Source organism: Neolamprologus multifasciatus, chromosome 3 (genome assembly GCF_963576455.1).
Source record: "Neolamprologus multifasciatus chromosome 3, fNeoMul1.2, whole genome shotgun sequence".
In the NCBI taxonomy this organism is placed as follows: domain Eukaryota; kingdom Metazoa; phylum Chordata; class Actinopteri; order Cichliformes; family Cichlidae; genus Neolamprologus; species Neolamprologus multifasciatus.
The window spans coordinates 29,416,819-29,437,157 of record NC_140441.1 but is presented as its reverse complement, the minus strand read 5'-3'; the positions used below and the strand labels follow the sequence as shown (position 1 = coordinate 29,437,157).

Below are 20,339 nucleotides of genomic sequence, written 5' to 3'. Positions count from 1 at the left end.
TCTCCTTCCCCTACATTTCCTAGATCTCCTTGTGTCTACATCTCACCTTGTATCCCCTTCTTAGTCTTTTCCTCCTTCAGCCTCCGTCTGTTGTCTCCTGCTAATGTCTTCAGTCTCGTTTCCCGGGCCCCTCTCTGTCATTCCCACCCCCCTCTTCTCTTTTCCTCTCTGTCACTCCCGCTGATAGGAAGGTGAAGCAGACTGTGAAAAAGGCAGCCGCTGCGCTCTAAAAAGAGCCCAGGATCACAACTTCAGGGAAGCCCCACGCTCTTCTTTTATTTCCCAAATTGAAACTGCCAAGATCAGAAGTGCCGAGACACTGTTTGAGGAACCCCAGAGAACAATGAGAATATTTCATTACAGCCATTATGTTCTGTCAGTATTACTTTCAACAAAGGAGAGCCTGGTGATAGTTTTAACAGGATCCTTCATGTAGTTGTGTTGTGGGATTAAATAATATATTCTGGGATATGCTATTATGAGTCTGATCTACTAACCAAGCCTGTCAAAGAGGCGTTTGGAGTGGAGTATAGAAGACTTTTGGATTAATGGAATAATTTAGTAACCTAGGTTAGTATTAGGCTGAGTGACTGGAGAGACAAATTAAACTGTAGTTATTTTAGAACTTTTTCAAACCTCTAGTGTAGTGGCAATTCCTTTGTTTGACAAATCAAACATCCCACAATCAAAAGTCCACAAGCCACTGCTGCACTGAGAGACTATTTTGTACGCAGGCAAAAGAAGTCCATTGTCCAAACTTGAAAGTTGCGTTTTGATGGTTTATTTATCCAGTTTGGCAAGCAATAACAAGATCCAATTTTTTTTTTGTTACTTCCTGCTGCTTCTCTGGTAAAAAAAAAAAACCATAGGGCCACCCCAATGCATGCTGGTCCTATACCAGTCGCTTTATTTATAGAAAACAAAATGGCCCTACAGCTCTTCCTGACTAATTTAACAAAGTAACATCAAACAAACTTTGAAACAAAATATTAACCAACAAATAACTTATAAATAAACCCCAAAATATAAGTAAACTAACAACAAACTTTAACTAATTTCAAAATAATAAAAAATAAGAACAAATAGCTCCAACACTCCGGCCCCTAATTGTGCATACAATCACAATTACTTTAAAGTCCCAAAAGGAGGAGCTATTCCCTTAAGCAGGTCCTTAATCTTTGTTAATGATCTTCTTCACGATGAGGCTTCCAGTAGCAAAAGAAGTTTTGTCACTGGCCTTTCCAAAACACTGGTCTTTGTTTGTAGTCTCACAGAACGCACCAAGCCTTTTGCATCCTGGTTTACACTTAAGACTTTCGCCATCATCCACGATCCTCTTGGTGCTGTAGCGTCTGCAATTAAAACAACATCTCCAGGTATAAGACATCTTTTAGTCCTCATCCATTTTTGTCTTTCTTGCATCAGAGGTAGGTACTCAGAAAGCCATCTCTTCCAGAACAACTCTGCCATGTACTGTACCTGGTTCCACCTTTTCCTGACATACACATCACTTGGATCAAACAGTCCTGGTGGTAAAACTGGTTTATTTTTCAGCAACAACAAGTGATTGGGTGTCAGTGCTTCAAGATCATTTGAGTCATCTGAAACTCTAGTAATGGGTCTGTCGTTCAATATAGCTTCAACCTCACAGAAGACTGTTTGGAGTCCTTCATCATCCAAAACTTGCTCTTTGAGAACTGAGGCTAAAATACTCTTTATTGAACGAATAAGGCGCTCCCACACACCGCCTTGGTGAGAAGCTGCTGGGATGTTAAAGTTCCATTTCATGCCATCCTGAACAAAAGCCTTTTGAATTTTAGCATGGTACAGCTCAGTCAAACTCCATACCTTTTAAGGAGACTTCGTCCTCTTTTAACACTTATAGGTCCAAAATAGTCCACTCCAACATTTGTGAATGGAGCTGTGTCTGGCAGGACTCTCTCTTCAGGCAGATCCGCCATCTTTTGTTCAACAAACTGTTCAATCAAACAAAGGATGCTTTACTTCCATAGGCATGGCTGCTTTATTCAATCGGCCACCCACTCTGAGGATTCCTGCATCCAACACTGGATCAAGTTTGTAAAGACAACTTCCCTTGGAGACTCCTTTGAGACCATTGCTGATTAAAGCTATTTCAGTTTTAAATTTCTGTTGTGCATATTGAATAATAGCTTGTTCTGCCTTTGATAAATCTTCTGAAGTCAGATTTCCTTTCTTCAAAGTGGTCCTAAATCTTTCCATTCTTATCTCCACTTCTTTCTGACTTTCCAGATCATTCTTATTCAAACCTGCAGCAAGCAACTCTATCCTCTTCTGCGCCAGCAACACTAAGGCCTCTTTCAGCTTTAAAAGCCAGGCTACAGAGATTTTAAGTTTTGCCCAAGACGAGAAGTAATGGATAAGATAGTTGGTAGGATTTTGTAATTCCTTCACAATGACATTCATTGTCAGGTCCCTTTTGACCTCTGGGTCATCTGCAGAAATTACACTGTACTCCACATCCAGTTTAGGCCATTCCCTTTCTGACTTGTAGAGAAATTCTGGCCCTTTTATCCATCTTCTACATTTGAGGAAATCCCCAGCAATCATGCCTCTGGATGCATCATCTGCAGGATTCTCCTTGGAAGAAACATATCTCCACTGATTCACATCTGTTGCTTCTTGAATGACAGCAATTCTGTTTGCAACAAAAGTATTAAATCTTCTGGTTTCATTGGAGATGTATTTCAGTACTGTTGTACTATCAGTCCAAACAACTGATTTTTCCAACCTTATCTGCAGCTCTTTTTGCAGAAGCATATTCACTCGAACTGCAAGAACTGCAGCCGTCAATTCCAGCCTGGGAATTGTAGTTTGCTTGAGAGGAGCAACTCTAGCCTTCCCCAGGATAAAAGCAACATGCGTGATGTTATTCTTTTCCAACTTTAAATATGACACGGTTCCATAACCATCTTGACTTGCATCAGAAAAATGATGAAGTTGTGCCTTATCTGGTCTTCCAAAGCAACTTGGTTTAATGCAACGTTCCACTTTGAACTTTGAAATCAGCTGGAGATCCTCCAGCCAATCACGCCACCGCTGGGAAAGTGAGTGGGGAATAACTTCATCCCACTTCAAATTTTGTCGGCAAAGCTCTTGTAGCAACAGTTTAGCTGGCATACTGAAGGGAGACAAGATTCCCAAACGATCATACAGTGAGCTGACCACAGACAAAATGCACCTTCTGGTTGTTGGACGGTCCTGCAGGGAGGTTCTGAACCGGAACTTGTCTGTTTCTATGCACCACTGTAAACCCAGTGCTCTCTCAACTGGAAGTTGATCTGTGTCCAAATCCAGAGCCTTAATTTTCTTCGCTCTTCTTTCCTCTGGGATTGACATGAGCACTGTGCGACTGTTGCTGATCCATTTTGAAAGCTTAAATCCTCCTTTAGCGCAGATATCTGTCAGCCTCTTCACCATGTGCACTGCCTCCTCTTCTGAAGCAACAGATTTCAAACAATCGTCCACATAAAAGTTTCTTTTGACTGTATCAACCACTTCAGCTGGAAACTGTTGTGCATTGTCATCTGCAGTTCTCTGTAGAGCATAATTTGCACAGCTTGGCGAAGATACTGCTCCAAACAAATGCACCTTCATCCGGTATTCCTGTGCAGACCTTGTAGTGTCACCATGTTGCCACCATAAGAAACGGAGAAAGTTGACGTGTTTTTCTGAGACGTGAACTTGGTGAAACATGGAATCAATGTCTGCCATTAATGCAACAGGCTCTTGTCTAAATCTGATCAGAACACCAACCAGCGAGCTTGTGAGATCAGGTCCCTGTAGAAGCTGGCTGTTCAATGATGCTCCTTTATAAGTTGTTCCACAGTCAAATACAACTCTTAACTTGCCCTTTGTGGGATGATACACTCCGTGATGAGGGATGTACCACACCTTTCCATCGTCTTTGTGCAACTCATCTGCAGACACAAGCTCGGCATATCCTTTTTTTTTTTTTTTCTTTTTTTTTTTTTGCCTGTCCCGTTTGGCTCTTTTGCCATCAGAATTATTGTCTAAAGGCGAAGAGAGATGCCCAACGGATTTTCTTTACCAAATTGACCATCCCAGCTTTGCCGTAATGGTCCATTTGATTCACCTTTTATTATTTATTTTATTTTCACTTGCTGAATACGGGACAGACTTGACTGGGGGAAAGAAAAGGGAGAAAGAAAGAGGGAAAGAAAAACAGCTGAGAAGAGGGACGGGGAAGAAGGGCAAAAAACAAAAACCAACAGAATAAGCAGAAAAAAAAATACAAATATCGATCACCTGTTGAGAAAGAAAAAAGAAAACAAGCAGAAGAAAACAAGAGTAATAGAATATACAACATCACAATGATATATGGGAATATGACAGTAAATACTAAATATTAAACATTATTGTGCAGCATGTAAGATCGACAGCGCACAGTGTGCTTTGAGGTAGGAGCCAAAAAGGGTGTAGTTTGTGTGTGTGATCACACTTGTGTACACCTGTGAGCATGGACGCGCTTGTTTTTTTAAAAGGTTCCTTCATGTGATGATCTGCTAGATGGTGTGGGGGGCCACTGCCCCGTCCTCCAGGGCATGAAGCAGGTATGGAGGAGATCAAAACTCCAGACATCCAGAGGCCCCCAGAACACAAGAGACCAAGGAAGACCAACAGAGGGGCAACCGTGCTACTATCCCGGAAAGAGCTGAGGAGCAAATAAGAACAAATAGCTCCAACACTCTAGTTTCTTCTTTCAGCTACACCCTTTAGGGCACAGGTGTCGAACTCCAGGCCTCGAGGGCTGGTGTCCTGCAGGTTTTAGATGTGTCCTTGATCCAACACAGCTGATTTAAATGGCTAAATTACCTCCTCAACATGTCTTAAAGTTCTCCAGAGGCCTGGTAATGAACTAATCATTTGATTCGGGTGTGTTGACCAAAGGTGATATCTAAAACCTGCAGGACACCGGCCTTCGAGGCCTGGAGTTCGACGCCCCTGCTTTAGGGGGTCACCCTATGGCATCCCTACCATCCTCTTCTATCACATCAACCATGAATCTTCTCTGTGGTTCTCATTTCATCCTGCCTGGCAACGCCATATTCAAAATCCTTTGTCCAATATGTCCACTGTCCATCTCTGCCTTGCCTCTGTAACTTTGTCTTCAAACCAATCAACCTGAGCTGTCCCTCATGTACACATTTCTAATCTCATCCATTCTGGTCCCTCCCATCTTCAACACTGCCATCTCCAGCTTGGCCTCCTGTCTTTTTGTTTTGTTTGTCATCAAAGCAGGTCTCACTACCATCTTCTAGATCTTCCCTTTCACTCTTGCTGCTGTCCTTCTTTTATAAATCAACCCTAACATCCGGGTTGACATCGTCCGGGAAATGCTTGCGTTCTTTCTCATTTTCAGCAAGTGGCAAAGCATCTGGGTCCGAAAAGTCCAGTTGTATAGAAGTCTGTTTGAAAAATGACTGTTCAGTTGCTTTGTTCTTAACGACCTCAGTAAACATTTTGCTATAGTTTGTAGTCTCAAGAGCTAGTGTCAAGTAAATGCATGGGTTCTTATATAGTGCCTTTTTCTCTCTACCTGAGCACTCAAACTTCGCTCACTCGTCCTTTCATGCAAGCACTTTTTTCTATGCTTTTTCAGGTGAGAACTTTCTATCTAGCATTCATGTTTCAATGGATGCATTGGAGAAAGACAGGGTTAATATCTGGTCCAAGGATATTTGGCATGCAGACTGGAGCAGCTCGAGATGAAACACCAACTTTCAAATTACCAGATGACCTGGCCTACCTCCTGAGCTACTGCCAAGTCTCACTGAATCCATTGTGATTGTGACTGTAAGCATGTAGTGTCCTCATTTTCTCAGATCCTAGACTTAAAATCAGTGGATAATCATCTTTTATATACAGTCTTACAGGGTGTGATCAAGGAGCTGGTTGTTGAAGCTGTGTTTTTGCTTTGTTTTCTTTTTGAGGAAGTCACACGATATTCTCCAGGTTGTACCCGCCTTTCGCCCAGTGACAGCAGGACGACAGCAACTCTGTCGCACTGAAATGGATAAGCAGAAGAAAAGCTGCTAGATGGATGGAACACACAAAATAGAGCACATACCTTGAAAAGTAGTCTCAGGATTACTAAACTGAAGGAGTAACCTGTCTCTTTTCTATGCCCACAGATACCAGAGCTGCTTTGTCCTCATCTCCTGATTTACCTCATAGCTTGTTCCTTGCATCATGCTCATTCCTGTGTATGCAGGCACAATTTCTCTGTCTCAGTTTCCATTCTGTTTTTTACTTAATTCGCTCTCAGTGTATTTGGCAGACTCGTCTCACTGAGTGTATTAGGTTCACTTTCGTTCTAATTCTCTGTCCTTCTCTGTTTCTTAAACTCATTTCCCCTCCACATGTTGCCCCCCCTTACGTCTCTTTCAGTGTCCCTGGGTGTGGCTCTCTACCTAATCTAAGTGGGGTTTTTTTTAGCCAGAACCTGACAGCAGTCAACTCTGTGAAGCTGATGAACCCAAAAAGAAATACACACAGTCAAACAACACATTACAAAACAGCATGAAATGTACTTTTCTTACACTCCCATGTAGTACATTTGCAGATTTTCTGAAGAAAAACACCTTTCTTACTTACTTTCCATTTCTCACTCCTCTCCTGTGTATTCCATGTTTGATAAAAAGGAAATGACTTTACAATGCCGCTTTTATCTTTTGCGCCAGCTCTAGCTCATTTACATCATTGCAAATTTCTGTACTAAATGTGACATTGCCATTAGCATCTGATTTGCTAAAATTGCCTTTACCCAAAATATGTTTTTAAATTTGGAGTAAACTGGATTTAAGATCTTAAAACCCTTTTCTACATTTTGAATTGCATAATAGATCATTTTGATACATTAAAGTGTGAAAAACGCCATAACAGAAATTAGTCGAGTATGTGTGTTTTTTCCTAATCTTGTGTGCTTTGATATCAATACACAGGGTGTGACGATAAGACCCAATGTAAACTCCTTTTGTTAATAATGAAGAGACACACAAGAAGTTCAAAGGAAACAGGCAGACAAGATGTTGCTGCAATTCTGTGAATTTTGTAATAGTGAAAAAAAAGTACTCACAAATAAAACAGAACCCCTTGCAAAAACCAAATAAATAAATTAAATCCTAAAACTTTGAGGATTACATTTTTAATATGAATTCACTTTTATTTACAATATCACAACAGCTGCCTCAAGGCGCTTTATATTGTTTGGTAAAAACCCTTCAATAATACAGAAAAGAGAGAATGCCTTAAAGTACATATCATATTGGCTCAGAGACAGGCTCCTCTCTCAAACTAAACTAATGAAACCAATACCAGAAACAGGGCTCTTCCCAAAACAGCTGCAACCCCAATTCAAAGAAAGCTGGGACGCAGTTTAAAATGTGGAAAAAAGAACAGAATGAGGTGAATCCAACAAAAACATATTTTACTGACAATAGAAACCAGAAAAATGACTGTTCTACCACAAAGTCATACTGATAGATGCAGTATGTGGTTTAGCTTCCCTGAAGAAGATGCCATTTGGATGGGAGCATGTGCTGATCTGAAACTGTCACGGTTCGCTGGAGGACTCACACGCAGGACTCAGAGGCACAGTATTTATTACAATTCCACCAGGTGTATTTACAAACAGTGCAGAGGGGGTAGTGCTATATACAAAGCAGTGACAGGGGAAAAGGCTCCGGGGTAATCCAGGGAGGGAAAAGACACTCGCTCTTCTTCTGACTCTCTCCAGACACTCACACAAAGGAATCCACTCGGGGAATGCAGGGTCGGGTCCAGGGGATCTATGTACAGAAAGAAATACACGTCAGAGAACTTGCTCAGAGCCGGGCTGCACTAACGTGAGTCACACACAACGATCCAGCGATGAGTAGAAGCCACTCCCTGGCTTAAATGCTGGCTGTGCTGATGAGGCCCAGGTGTTTCCTCTTCAGAGGGGTGTGGGCCGAGGGCGTGAACCCACCATGAGTTCCGCCCTGGCGAGAGAGCGAGAGAGAGAGCAAGAGAGAGAGAGAGCAAGAGAGAGAGAGAGAGCTACTAGTCAGCGGCCTGCTGATCCCCTGGCCGTGACACCCCCCCAACGGGAGCCCCCCGGCGACCCCCAGGCTTCTCCGGGTGAGCCGCGTGGAACTCCCGCAACATGTCCTTGTCCAGCAGTGCCGCCCGCGGGATCCACGAGCGCTCCTCAAGACCGTAGCCCTCCCAGTCCACCAGATACTGCAAGCTGCGCCCCCGGCGCCTGACATCCATGATCCGAGAGACGGTGAACGCCGGATGGCCGTCGATGATCCGGGCGGGCGGCGGGGCCCTGGAAGGAGGGCACAAAGGACTGGAGAGACAGGGTTTTACTTGAGACACGTGGAAAACGTTATGAATGCGCATATTCCGAGGCAGCTCAAGACGGACGGAAACTGGGTTAACCAAAGAGTCAATCACAAACGGGCCAATGAAGGTGGGAGACAGCTTCTTCGATTCCGACCTGAGAGGAACAAACCTGGTCGACAGCCAAACCTTCTGCCCAGGCGTGTACGCTGGCGCCGGGGTCCTGTGGCGGTCCGCCAGGCGGTTGTTCCGGTCCGCTGTTCAGAGAAGGGCGGTCCGCGTGGCCTTCCAGGCACGCCGACACCTTCGGAGGTGCCGTTGAACCGAAGGCACAAAATGCTCACCTTCAATCACCGGGAACAAGGGTGGTTGGAAACCCAGAGAGGCCTCGAAGGGGGAAACACCGGTGGCTGAGGAAGTGAGGCTGTTATGCGCATACTCGATCCAAGGGAGCTGTTCGCTCCAGGTGGTTTGGTGGGTGGAGGCCACACATCGTAGGGCCGCTTCGAGCTCCTGGTTCGCGCGCTCTGTTTGACCATTCGTCTGCGGGTGAAAGCCGGAGGAGAGACTTACCTGAGCCCCAAGGGCGGAGCAGAATTCTTTCCAGACGCGGGAAGTGAATTGCGGACCTCTGTCGGACACAACATCAGTGGGGATCCCATGGAGGCGGAAGACGTGGGTTGTTAGGAGCCGGGCGGTCTCCAGAGCCGTGGGAAGCTTGGGGAGGGCGACAAAGTGTACAGCCTTAGAAAAACGGTCAATTATGGTGAGAATAACTGTGTTACCTGAGGACGGTGGTAGGCCTGTCACAAAGTCGATAGCGATATGTGACCAGGGGCGGCTTGGTGTAGGTAGAGGCCGGAGCAGACCAGCGGTAGGTCGGTTGACAGTCTTGTTCTGCGCGCAGACTGGACAGGCAGCGACGTACTCACGGACGTCATTGGTGAGGGTGGGCCACCAGGCGAAACGTTGGATGAATGAGATGGTGCGGTGGACCCCTGGGTGGCAGGTAAACTTAGCGGTATGAGCCCAGTGCAGCACCTGGGAGCGAACAGAGGAGGGAACAAAAAGCAATCCAGGCGGGCCGGTTCCAGGGTCCGGTTCCGTTCGTTGGGCCTCCTTTATGGCAGTCTCTATTTCCCAGGTTAGCGTTCCAATAACACAAGTGGGCGGGAGAATGGGAGAGTCACGGGCAACGTCCTCGGAGACGGTGAATTGACGAGAGAGAGCATCGGGTTTGGTGTTGCGAGATCCAGGCCTGTAAGTAATAGTGAACTGAAACCGAGTGAAGAACAGGGCCCACCTAGCTTGTCGAGCATTGACCCGTTTTGCTGATCGGATATACTCCAGATTTTTATGATCTGTCCACACTACAAAAGGCTGGGCTGCGCCCTCCAGCCAGTGGCGCCATTCCTCCAAGGCAAGCTTGACGGCAAGGAGTTCCCGGTCCCCCACGTCATAATTCTGTTCTGCAGGGGTGAGACACCGTGAATAGTAAGCACACGGGTGGAGTTTACCTTCGTGCTGTTGGGAGAGCACGGCCCCCACCCCAGAATCCGAAGCGTCCACCTCCACGACGAATTGCTGAGTGAGTTCTGGCTGAACAAGGATGGGGGCAGAGGCGAAGCGGTCCTTAAGGAGGGCAAACGCTCGGCGAGCCGGCTCGTCCCAGTGGAAGGGAACCTTAGGTGAAGTAAGACGGGTTAGTGGGAGAGCGACCTCACTGAAATCATGGATGAAACGACGATAGAAATTCGCAAAGCCCAAGAAACACTGAAGCTGCCTGCGATTGGGAGGGGTTGGCCAGTTAACGACTGCTCGGACCTTAGTGGGGTCAGCCTTGAGATTGCCACGGTCAATGACATAGCCCAGAAAAGAAACCGTGCTCACATGAAACTCACATTTTTCAGCCTTGACGAATAACCGGTTCTCTAGGAGGCGAAGCAGGACCTGTCTGACGTGGCGTTCATGTTCAGCAACGGAGCGAGAGAAGATGAGGATGTCGTCAAGGTAAACAAAAACAGAATGGTTTATGAAATCCCGGAGCACGTCGTTAACCAAAGCTTGAAAAACAGCAGGGGCGTTGGTCAGACCAAACGGCATAACTAGATACTCGAAATGACCCAAGTGAGTATTAAAAGCCGTCTTCCATTCATCCCCCTCTCTTATTCTCACCAGGTGGTATGCGTTCCGTAAATCCAGTTTGGTGAAGATCGTGGCCCCTTGAAGCAGTTCAAAGGCCGAGGTCAGCAGAGGCAACGGGTACTTATTCTTCACAGTAATGCTGTTGAGACCACGATAGTCAATACAAGGCCTCAGGCTCTTGTCCTTTTTCTCAACAAAGAAAAATCCCGCAGCTACGGGGGAGGAGGAGGGGCGGATTATTCCTGCAGTAAGAGACTCAGTAATATACTTCTCCATGGCTTCCCGTTCGGGTCGTGAGATGCTGTACAGTCGACTTTTGGGAAGTGGCGCACCCGGCAGTAGGTCTATTCCACAATCATATGGTCTGTGGGGGGGTAGGGAGGAAGCCCTGTCTTTCCTAAACACCTCCCCCAGATCATGATAGACAGATGGGACAGAGGAGAGGTCAGGGGGGTCGGATGCTGGAGAGGGAGTGAGTGAGGTAATAGCTGGGGTGGCGGCTTTCAAACAGGTCATATGGCACCCCTCCCCCCACCCAAGAACACATCCCTTCTTCCAATCCAGTACGGGGTTATGTTGCTGTAACCAGGGAAACCCCAAAATCAACGGAGTGAGGGGCGCCATAAAGACGAACAACTGTAAGGTTTCCGTGTGATTGCCAGAAAGTGTTAAAGCTAGTGGCTCTGTAATATGGGTGATATCAGGAAGGCGCTGGCCACTGAGGGCAGTGACTTGAAGCGTATGTGGCAGAGCTGTGAGGCTGAGGCCTAATTTGTGGGCCAGAGTGGCATCAATGAAACTTTGCTCCGCCCCAGAATCAATCAATGCGCGGAGTGGATGAGGAACCGAGTGAACAGTAAGCTTGGCTGAAATCATTAAACGCGGAGGAGACCGTGTGCAGAAAACCTCGCCCACCTGTACTCTCCTCACTACCGGCGGGCACGATCTTTTGGCTGTGCTTGACATGTGGCGGCAATATGGCCCTTGTGGCCACAGTTAAAGCACTCACCGGCCATCCAGCGGCGATGTCGCTCCTCGGGAGATAACCTGAAGCGTCCTAATTGCATAGGCTGCTCGCCCTCGGTCTCGTCCTCCCTCTCCCGAAGGACTCCGCCTCCGACCGCACCTCTGCTGGAGGCCATCTCCATGTATCCTGGGGGCTTATGGGTATTGTAATTTCTCAATCCGCGGCGCGCTCGTAAGTGCTCATCTACCTTTATGCACAGTGATAAAACGTCATCAAGAGAAGCGGGTAACTCCTTCATAAGCAATTCCCCCTTTAAATCGTCACAAACATTGTTCAAAAGGGTACTTATCAACGCCGGCTCCCCCCACCCGGTGTCTTCGGCCAAAGTCCAGAATTCAATGGAGTAGTCTGCCATGCTTCGTCTGCCCTGCTTCAAATTCAGCAACCGGTGAGCAGCAGCGGCTGCCCCGGTGCCCCTCTCGAAAACACTCTTAAACTTAGAATGGAAATCATGGTAAGTGATTTCCGGATCAGATCTTAACACAGCTTGCGCCCAATTTAATGCTCGACCACGTAATAATTGAACAAAAAAGGCAATCTTGGACTCATCGCTCCCATACGTCCTCCGCTGCAGTCTAAACTGTAACCCGAGTTGGGTCAAAAATCCTGCACATTTGTCGAACTCACCCGAAAAGGGCTCCGGTGTGGGTAGCGGACGCTCCAGGGGCTCCGATGAAGCCGGAGTGGAGGGCTGAGGCGCCGGGGGTTCTGGAGCTTGTGGAAGAGAAGGCGGAGGTGATGTGGGAGGATTTTCCAGAGGCACATGTTGGGCCAGGGCTTGGGTGAGCGCAGCCAGCTGATGATTGATTTGCCGTAGCATTTGTTCGTGCTGCTCCAGTACCGCTTCCGGAGAAATGGCGATATGCTGGGCAGGGGTTGAGTCCGCTGAGTCCATCGTATGGCTGGATCGTTACTGTCACGGTTCGCTGGAGGACTCACACGCAGGACTCAGAGGCACAGTATTTATTACAATTCCACCAGGTGTATTTACAAACAGTGCAGAGGGGGTAGTGCTATATACAAAGCAGTGACAGGGGAAAAGGCTCCGGGGTAATCCAGGGAGGGAAAAGACACTCGCTCTTCTTCTGACTCTCTCCAGACACTCACACAAAGGAATCCACTCGGGGAATGCAGGGTCGGGTCCAGGGGATCTATGTACAGAAAGAAATACACGTCAGAGGTTTTGCGCAGGGAAAAAGAGAACTTGCTCAGAGCTGGGCTGCACTAACGTGAGTCACACACAACGATCCAGCGATGAGTAGAAGCCACTCCCTGGCTTAAATGCTGGCTGTGCTGATGAGGCCCAGGTGTTTCCTCTTCAGAGGGGTGTGGGCCGAGGGCGTGAACCCACCATGAGTTCCGCCCTGGCGAGAGAGCGAGAGAGAGAGCAAGAGAGAGAGAGAGCAAGAGAGAGAGAGAGCAAGAGAGAGAGAGAGAGAGCTACTAGTCAGCGGCCTGCTGATCCCCTGGCCGTGACAGAAACCTGTATATACCTTTCATTCTGGGGCCTTTCCAGATGTGCAAACTGGTAATTCTGTAAGCCTGATGAACGCCCATACAATCAGAAATGCAAGCTTCTCAATTTAGGAGCTGATAACAAGCTGGGTTGCTCCTCTGTTCTCTGGACAAATTTGAATTAAATTTGTCAGACCACAGAGCAGTTTACCATTTTGCCTCAGTGCATTTTGAATTAGCTTTAGCGTAATTGTAACACATCCAGATCATGTTCTTCTAACCTGATCTTGGGGATGGTACAGGGAACTGCGTACACAGACAGTGTTTCTTTCTTTTTTTCTTTTTTTTTTTGCGAGTGGTGTGGGGGTTCCTGAGCCAGTGCAGTTTTCATTTAAAAGACAGAATTGTGTCTGTTTTTAACACAGTGCTGCCCAAGAGCACGAAGATCACGGGGACCCAATATTGATTTTCAGACTTGTCCTTTGCCCACAGAGATTTCTCCAAGGTTTTCATGATATTAGGCGCTGTAGATGATGACAAAATTCAAAGTTGTCACAATGTTACGTCGAAGAACAGTCAAAGATTTTCCACGATTTATCCAAGTTCTTTGCAGACAGGTCTCCGAGATTCTCTTATACCCAATGTTGTTACTGACCTGTTAATGTCAGTGTCCGTTTTATTTCTATAACACATTTAAAAGCAATAAGATTGACCAAAGAAGTTAAAACCATACGTCAATGAAATAAATGCAATAAAATGTCACATGCTAGGAAATACACCACAACATGGAAAAAAAAACATAATTAACTAGAATTAATTAATTAGAAATAAAACGGACACTGACTTTAACAGGACAAGTCTGAAAATCAATATTGGGTCACACAAAGTTTTGTGTGTTCACAGCAAATCCAGCATGTCCAAATTAACACTGTCAGATTTGATTTCAACACTATTAAAGTGTCTATATGGGTCCACACCAGAGAGTGTTAATTTAACTCTTTTTGGAGAGTTGGTACGTTAACTCTGATTTAGTGTTAAACACCAAATCTGTCTGGAGTTGATAATTTAACACTTGGTGTTAAGAGTTTATATATTAACTCTCAAAGAGTATTTTAGTTTAACTACGTAAGAGTTATCTTCTAATTAATTCTAAAAAGCGGGAATTTTACTGTTCTGAACTTCTAGAAATTTCTTTTGGAAATAAACATTTACTAAAAAGATGCAATGGTTTTTGAAAAACATTTATTCTGAACTGTGCACCACAATTTCAAAACATTTTCTGAAAGATGTAACAGTGTACAAGGTCTGACATAGGTGAGCTGGTAAATGCAAATAACAGCATTCTCATCACTTATTTCAATAAATACAAAATACAATATACATGTCCTTCATTCATCACTTTGTGGAACTGCAACGCACTTCTGCTCTCCCCCATATTCCATCTTCACAAGCATATCCTATGTGGAGATTGAATAAAAATTAGTTGACACTAATTAATGGCACAAATCAATTGCAACACAGTTAAAAAAAAAAAAAAAAAGGGAATCCTTTTTGAGACATTACTTGTGTAAAGTATTTTCCCAAAAGACAAGGACACAGGCAACAGGTAATACTGAACTAAATGTAAAACCTCAACCTTTTTCATTTTTACCTAAACCGTGTGCACAAAACTCTGGAGGGATCTAAATGCTAACGTAGAACCCAGTCAGGACATCTGCTACTGCTGTTTGCTCGTTTTTTATGGGAGATCGTTTTCAGGCTTCAAGTAGCACCATTATACCAACATTTCACATTCTAGACATTGTTTTAGGTGTATTTGACCAAAAAATTTAACTGAAAATTCACATGCAAGCTTTTTTTCAAGGCTGTGGTATTTGCCGCAAACAATACCTTTCAGCTAGCTAAAACAGCGAGCGGTGCTATCAGCGAGCAACATGGCTAATGCCTTTCACACAGCTTTGTCTCAACTCCAAAGAGCCACAGAAGTAAAAGCTAATAATAATAATTGAAACAATCTTTGAAAAAATGACTTACCAAGCATGGCAAGCAACTCAAATATGTAGAGCAAAATGTTCTGAAACGGCTTCACTTCAGCTTCGATTGGAGCCGTGCTGGGGGCGGAGTCTGTGAATTTACTCTATTGGTGTCATAGCCCCTGTAGGAGTTCAGAGTTAAGAGGTCAAGAGTTAATGTTTCCATTGTAACACCTCCAGATTTGAAATAGAAACACTCATTTTTAACACTCGATTTTAACTACTATCATTTTACACCTCAGAGTTACATTAAAAGCATGTGACTCTACTTAGAGTAAAATTAACTCTAAGACTACTAACACCAAAACATTTAACACTTTTGAATTTGCTGTGTTCCATCCATCTAGCAGCTTTTCTTCTGCTTATCCATTTCAGTGCGACAGAGTTGCTGTCGCCCTGCTGTCACTGGGCGAAAGGCGGGTACAACCTGGAGAATATCGTGTGACTTCCTCAAAAAGAAAACAAAGCAAAAACACAGCTTCAACAACCAGCTCCTTGATCACACCCTGTAAGACTGTATATAAAAGATGATTATCCACTGATTTTAAGTACTTTTTGACATGCGGGATGATTTTTCCAAAGGGGGCACAAATCACACAACTCATCTCACCTGCCGTGACGCAGTGTGACGCAGATACACGGAACGGAGCGAGCGAGACAACAAACTAAATGGGGCCTAAGAGAACGCCGACCGCTGAGGAAATTGAGGACATCAAAAAGTCACTGGACTTTTTAACTGAAGAAACATCAGCCATCAAGCTACAGCAGAAATATATCCTGGACATTGTCAAGGAGATAAAGTCGCTTCGCAATCAGAATGCAGAGAAGGAGAAACGGACTGTCTATCTGGAAAGCAGGGTCGCGGACCTGGAGCAATACACCAGAATGAACGATGTGATCATCACAGGGCTACACATGAAACCCCGGTCATGTGGAACTGGATGTTAGCTCTGCAGAGCAACAGGTAGTTGGTTTCTTGCAGTCAAAAGGGATCGACCTGGACTGTAATAACATCGAGGCATGCCACCCTTTGCCCAGGAGAAACGCTAGTGATAAACCAGCTGTCATCATAAGATTTGTAAACAGGAAACACAAGAATGCACTGCTGAAGCAGGGGAGAAAACTAAAGGGATCGAACGTCTACATGAATGACCATCTAACTAAATACAATGCTGACATGGCTAAGAAAGCACGACACCTAAAGAAACTGGGTAAAATTCAAAATACATGGACTGCAAACTGTAAAGTATTTATTAAACTCAACAGTACACCGGAGGAAGCCAAAGTGCTGGTCATCAAACGCATCCAGGATCTGGAAAAATATTAACATGACTACAAATGCAAGGAGCTGAACAAACAATCAACACTCATCAAAGCAGGTAACAGAAGATAACAACGTAAGTGAAAGCACAACATATTAAATCATGGAACAATCAACTAATTTAACATCTGGGAATTATACACTGCTATCACAGAGGATTGCTAATCATGAGAATCTGGAGTTAAATTCACCACAAAACACGGAATACAATACACACTTCTCAGAGCAGGACATTGATCCAGAATTGAACTTTTTTAACATCAGAAACACCAGCTGCTATTATACTGAAGAACAATTCAATAAAACTGTCAAGGCTGACTGCAAAATGTCCATAATCCACTTTAATAGTAGAAGTTTATATGCCAATTTTCACAAAATAAGAGAATATTTAAGCAAATTTGCACATCCATTCAGTGTGATTGCAGTATCTGAGATGTGGATTAATATGGAGAAAGGAGTGGACTTTGAAATAGACGGATATGAATTAAATGTTATGAACAGAAAGAATAAGAATGGTGGGGGTGTGGCTTTGTTTGTGGACAAAAATTTAAAATACAGGGTGGTGGAAAAAATGACGGTGGTGGTGGATAACATATTAGAGTGTGTAACAATAGAAATTAGTATGGAAAAAAAAGAAAAATGTCATTATAAGTTGTATATATAGAACACCAGGTTCTAATATTGAAATATTTAAGGAGTGGGTAGATAAAACATTTATTAGGACAAATCAAAAAGTTATGTTCATTTGTGGGGATTTCAACATAGACCTATTAAATCCAAACAAACATAGTATGACAGATGAGTTTATTAATACAATGTATAGCATGGGACTATGTCCAGTGATTACTAAACCCAGCAGGATTACAGCACAGGCGGCAACCTTAATAGACAATATATTTACTAATGAAATAGAAAACAGATCTATAAGTGGTCTCCTAATTAATGATATCAGTGATCATCTACCTGTTTTTGTAGTGTATAACAGCAATTACAGGAAGGCCAAACAGGAAAATACAACAAAATACAAACGAGTGAGAACAGAGGAGTCCATAAATGCATTTAAAAGTGATTTACTTAAGCAAGAATGGGAGATGCTGTACAAGGAAAAAAATATTGATAAAGCTTATGAGATTTTATTTAGGAAAATTTAAACTGTTATATGATAGCTGTTGCCCAGTAAAGAAATATAGTAAAAAACAAAAATATGCAGCGTGCCCATGGATCACAAAAGGATCACAAAATGCATGTAAAAAGAAAAATACCTTATATAGAGAATTTATAACAAACAGAAGTACAGAAGCTGAAAATAAATACAAGAAATATAAAAATAAATTAATTAGTATTTTGAGGTCATGTAAAAAGGAATATTATGAGAAAGTATTAAATATGAATAAAAATAATATTAAAGGGATTTGGAAAACATTAAATACCATCATTAAAAATGGTTCTAGGCAGTCAAATTATCCTTCGTATTTCGTTAATAATGATAGAAATATTAGTAACATGAGTGATGTGGTTAGTGAGTTCAATAAATTCTTTGTAAGTGTTGGGCCAGATTTGGCTGATACAATTCCTGATATAACAGATTCTGCAGAGAAAGAAACTAAACTCATTGACTGTAATCCTCATTCAATGTTTTTAACGGTGGTAGAAGAAAAGGAAATCATTGATATTGTTGGGAAATCACAAACAAAAAATTCTACAGACTCTGATGACATTGACATGGAAATCGTTAAGAAAGTGATCAATGGCATCTCCAAACCCTTAACACACATTTGCAATTTGTCTCTACAAACTGGTGCATTCCCAACACAAATGAAAACAGCTAAAGTAATACCACTGTTTAAAAATGGAGATAGACACCAATTCACAAATTACAGGCCTGTTTCTCTACTTTCACAATTTTCAAAAATACTGGAAAAAGTTTTCATTAATAGACTTGACAAATTTATAGATAAACACAAAATAATAATGGACAGTCAGTATGGTTTCAGACCAAATAGATCAACATCTATGGCATTAATGGAACTAATTGAAAATATCACCAACAATATAGATCAAAGACAATGCACAGTTAGTGTTTTCATTGACCTAAAAAAAGCTTTTGACACAATTAACCATGAAATATTACTTGATAAACTGGAGTACTATGGTATTAGAGGAGTGGTGCTAGAGTGGGTCAGAAGTTATTTGAGAGACAGGCAACAATTTGTGAAGATTGGTGAATATCAATCAGAGTGCCTGGACATTGTTTGCGGAGTTCCACAGGGGTCAGTATTGGGACCAAAGCTGTTTATCCTCTATATCAATGATATATGTAAAACATCTGATATATTACAGTTTATTTTATTTGCAGATGATACAAATATTTTTTGTGCTGGAGAGAATTCACAGCAGCTTTTGAAAATTGTCACACAAGAAATGATTAAACTGAAAACATGGTTTGACAGAAACAAGTTATCACTAAATTTGGAAAAAACGACATTTATGTTATTTGGAAATTGTAAAAAAGATGCCGGAGCAAAATTGTTAATAAACAATGTTGAAGTAGAGCAAGTTTCTGAAACAAAATTTCTGGGTGTGATAATAGATAACAAAATCTGCTGGAAACCTCACATAAAGCATATACAAGCTAAACTGTCAAGAAGCATCTCTGTACTGAGTAAAGTTAAACATTCTTTGCCTTCCAAATCACTCCGGGTACTTTACTGTTCACTTATATTGCCATATTTAGAATACTGTGTGGAAATCTGGGGAAATACATACAAAACTTCACTTCAACCACTATGTAAAACTCAGAAAAAAGCAATCAGGATTATTACTAAAGCAGGATTTAGAGACCACACTAACATCATGTTCTTGAAATTAAAAATTCTGAAGTTTATGGATCTTATAAAATATAAAACTGCAAAAATTATGTACAAAGCCAGATACAATATGTTACCAGGAAATGTACAGAGGATGTTTTTTGACAGAGAAGGGGACTATGAATTGAGGGGAAAATTAAATCTGAAGACTCTTAAAGCACGGACACAGGTTAAAACCTTTTGTGTTACTATTTATGGGGTAAAACTGTGGAACAGTTTTACTGTGGACCTACAGCAATGTTCAAGCATTAGTCAGTTTATAAAGATGTTTCGAAAACTTATTTTGGAAGAATATGAAACTGATAAAGTCGATCACCCATTGTATATATAACTATGCTAAATTGTATCTAAATTATATCTATCACTGTAGCTATGTTTATACATGTTCTCCTTGTTTATTGTGTGGGGTAAGTGATGATGGGAATTAGGTGAATAGTGGGATTCAATAGAATGTTGAGCATGGGGTAGGGATTAATAAGTATGTTATACTTCGTCCTACTCCATTTCAGACCTAATAATTGTCATTTCATGTAATTTAGACTCTGTTTTATTTTATTTTATTTGTTTTCTTTTTTTTGTTTTATCTGAGCACATACGTGTGTGTATTTACATATATATATACATATTTGTAAATGCAAGTATGTGTACTTGTGTATATATTGTTTTTTTTTCTGTATATGTCTGAAATAAATAAAGATACAATTTTAAGCACAGGGCCTGTTTGGTGCTTATTTGTTGGACCTGCTGGGTAAGAAAAGCCTCAGCTCACCTGCAGTCTTTGTTTACCTCCACATGGGGTCAAGCCCGGTGCACCTTCACGATGGCTGCACTACTAATAAGTTTTCATCAGAAGTCTAAATCCGTAAAATCCGACATGGTGTCAGACACTAATGCCGCCGTATCTCTCTCCTAGTTTCTTATAATTCTCCAAGTTTATTTTTGCCTTCCAGTTTAGTGATTGTCCACACTTACACATGGCTCATAAACAGCACATGTTGTTGAATTTGAGCACATTCAGCATGGTTTTTGAATAATCTGAGCATAGTGCGGAGACTACGAGCATCCCTTTATCCATTCTTTTTTATTCATAGCTCATTTTTATT

At 42.8% G+C, this 20,339-nt stretch overlaps 2 long non-coding RNA genes and 1 pseudogene across 2 annotated transcripts; 1 reads left to right on the top strand and 2 right to left on the bottom strand.

The window, feature by feature from the left end:
* Positions 1-7,612: 7,612 nt before the first annotated feature.
* Positions 7,613-8,132, bottom strand: LOC146522485 (uncharacterized). The gene is made up of 2 exons (XR_014870313.1): positions 7,908-8,132; positions 7,613-7,850 (listed from the first exon to the last, which is right to left on the bottom strand). It is a non-coding gene; the product is annotated as an uncharacterized LOC146522485 (long non-coding RNA).
* A 6,109-nt stretch (positions 8,133-14,241) lies between these two features.
* On the bottom strand, positions 14,242-15,379 carry LOC146522484 (uncharacterized). The gene is made up of 2 exons (XR_014871576.1): positions 15,050-15,379; positions 14,242-14,472 (listed from the first exon to the last, which is right to left on the bottom strand). It is a non-coding gene; the product is annotated as an uncharacterized LOC146522484 (long non-coding RNA).
* A 338-nt stretch (positions 15,380-15,717) lies between these two features.
* On the top strand, positions 15,718-17,693 carry LOC146522483 (uncharacterized; annotated as a pseudogene).
* The last annotated feature ends 2,646 nt before the right edge of the window (positions 17,694-20,339 follow it).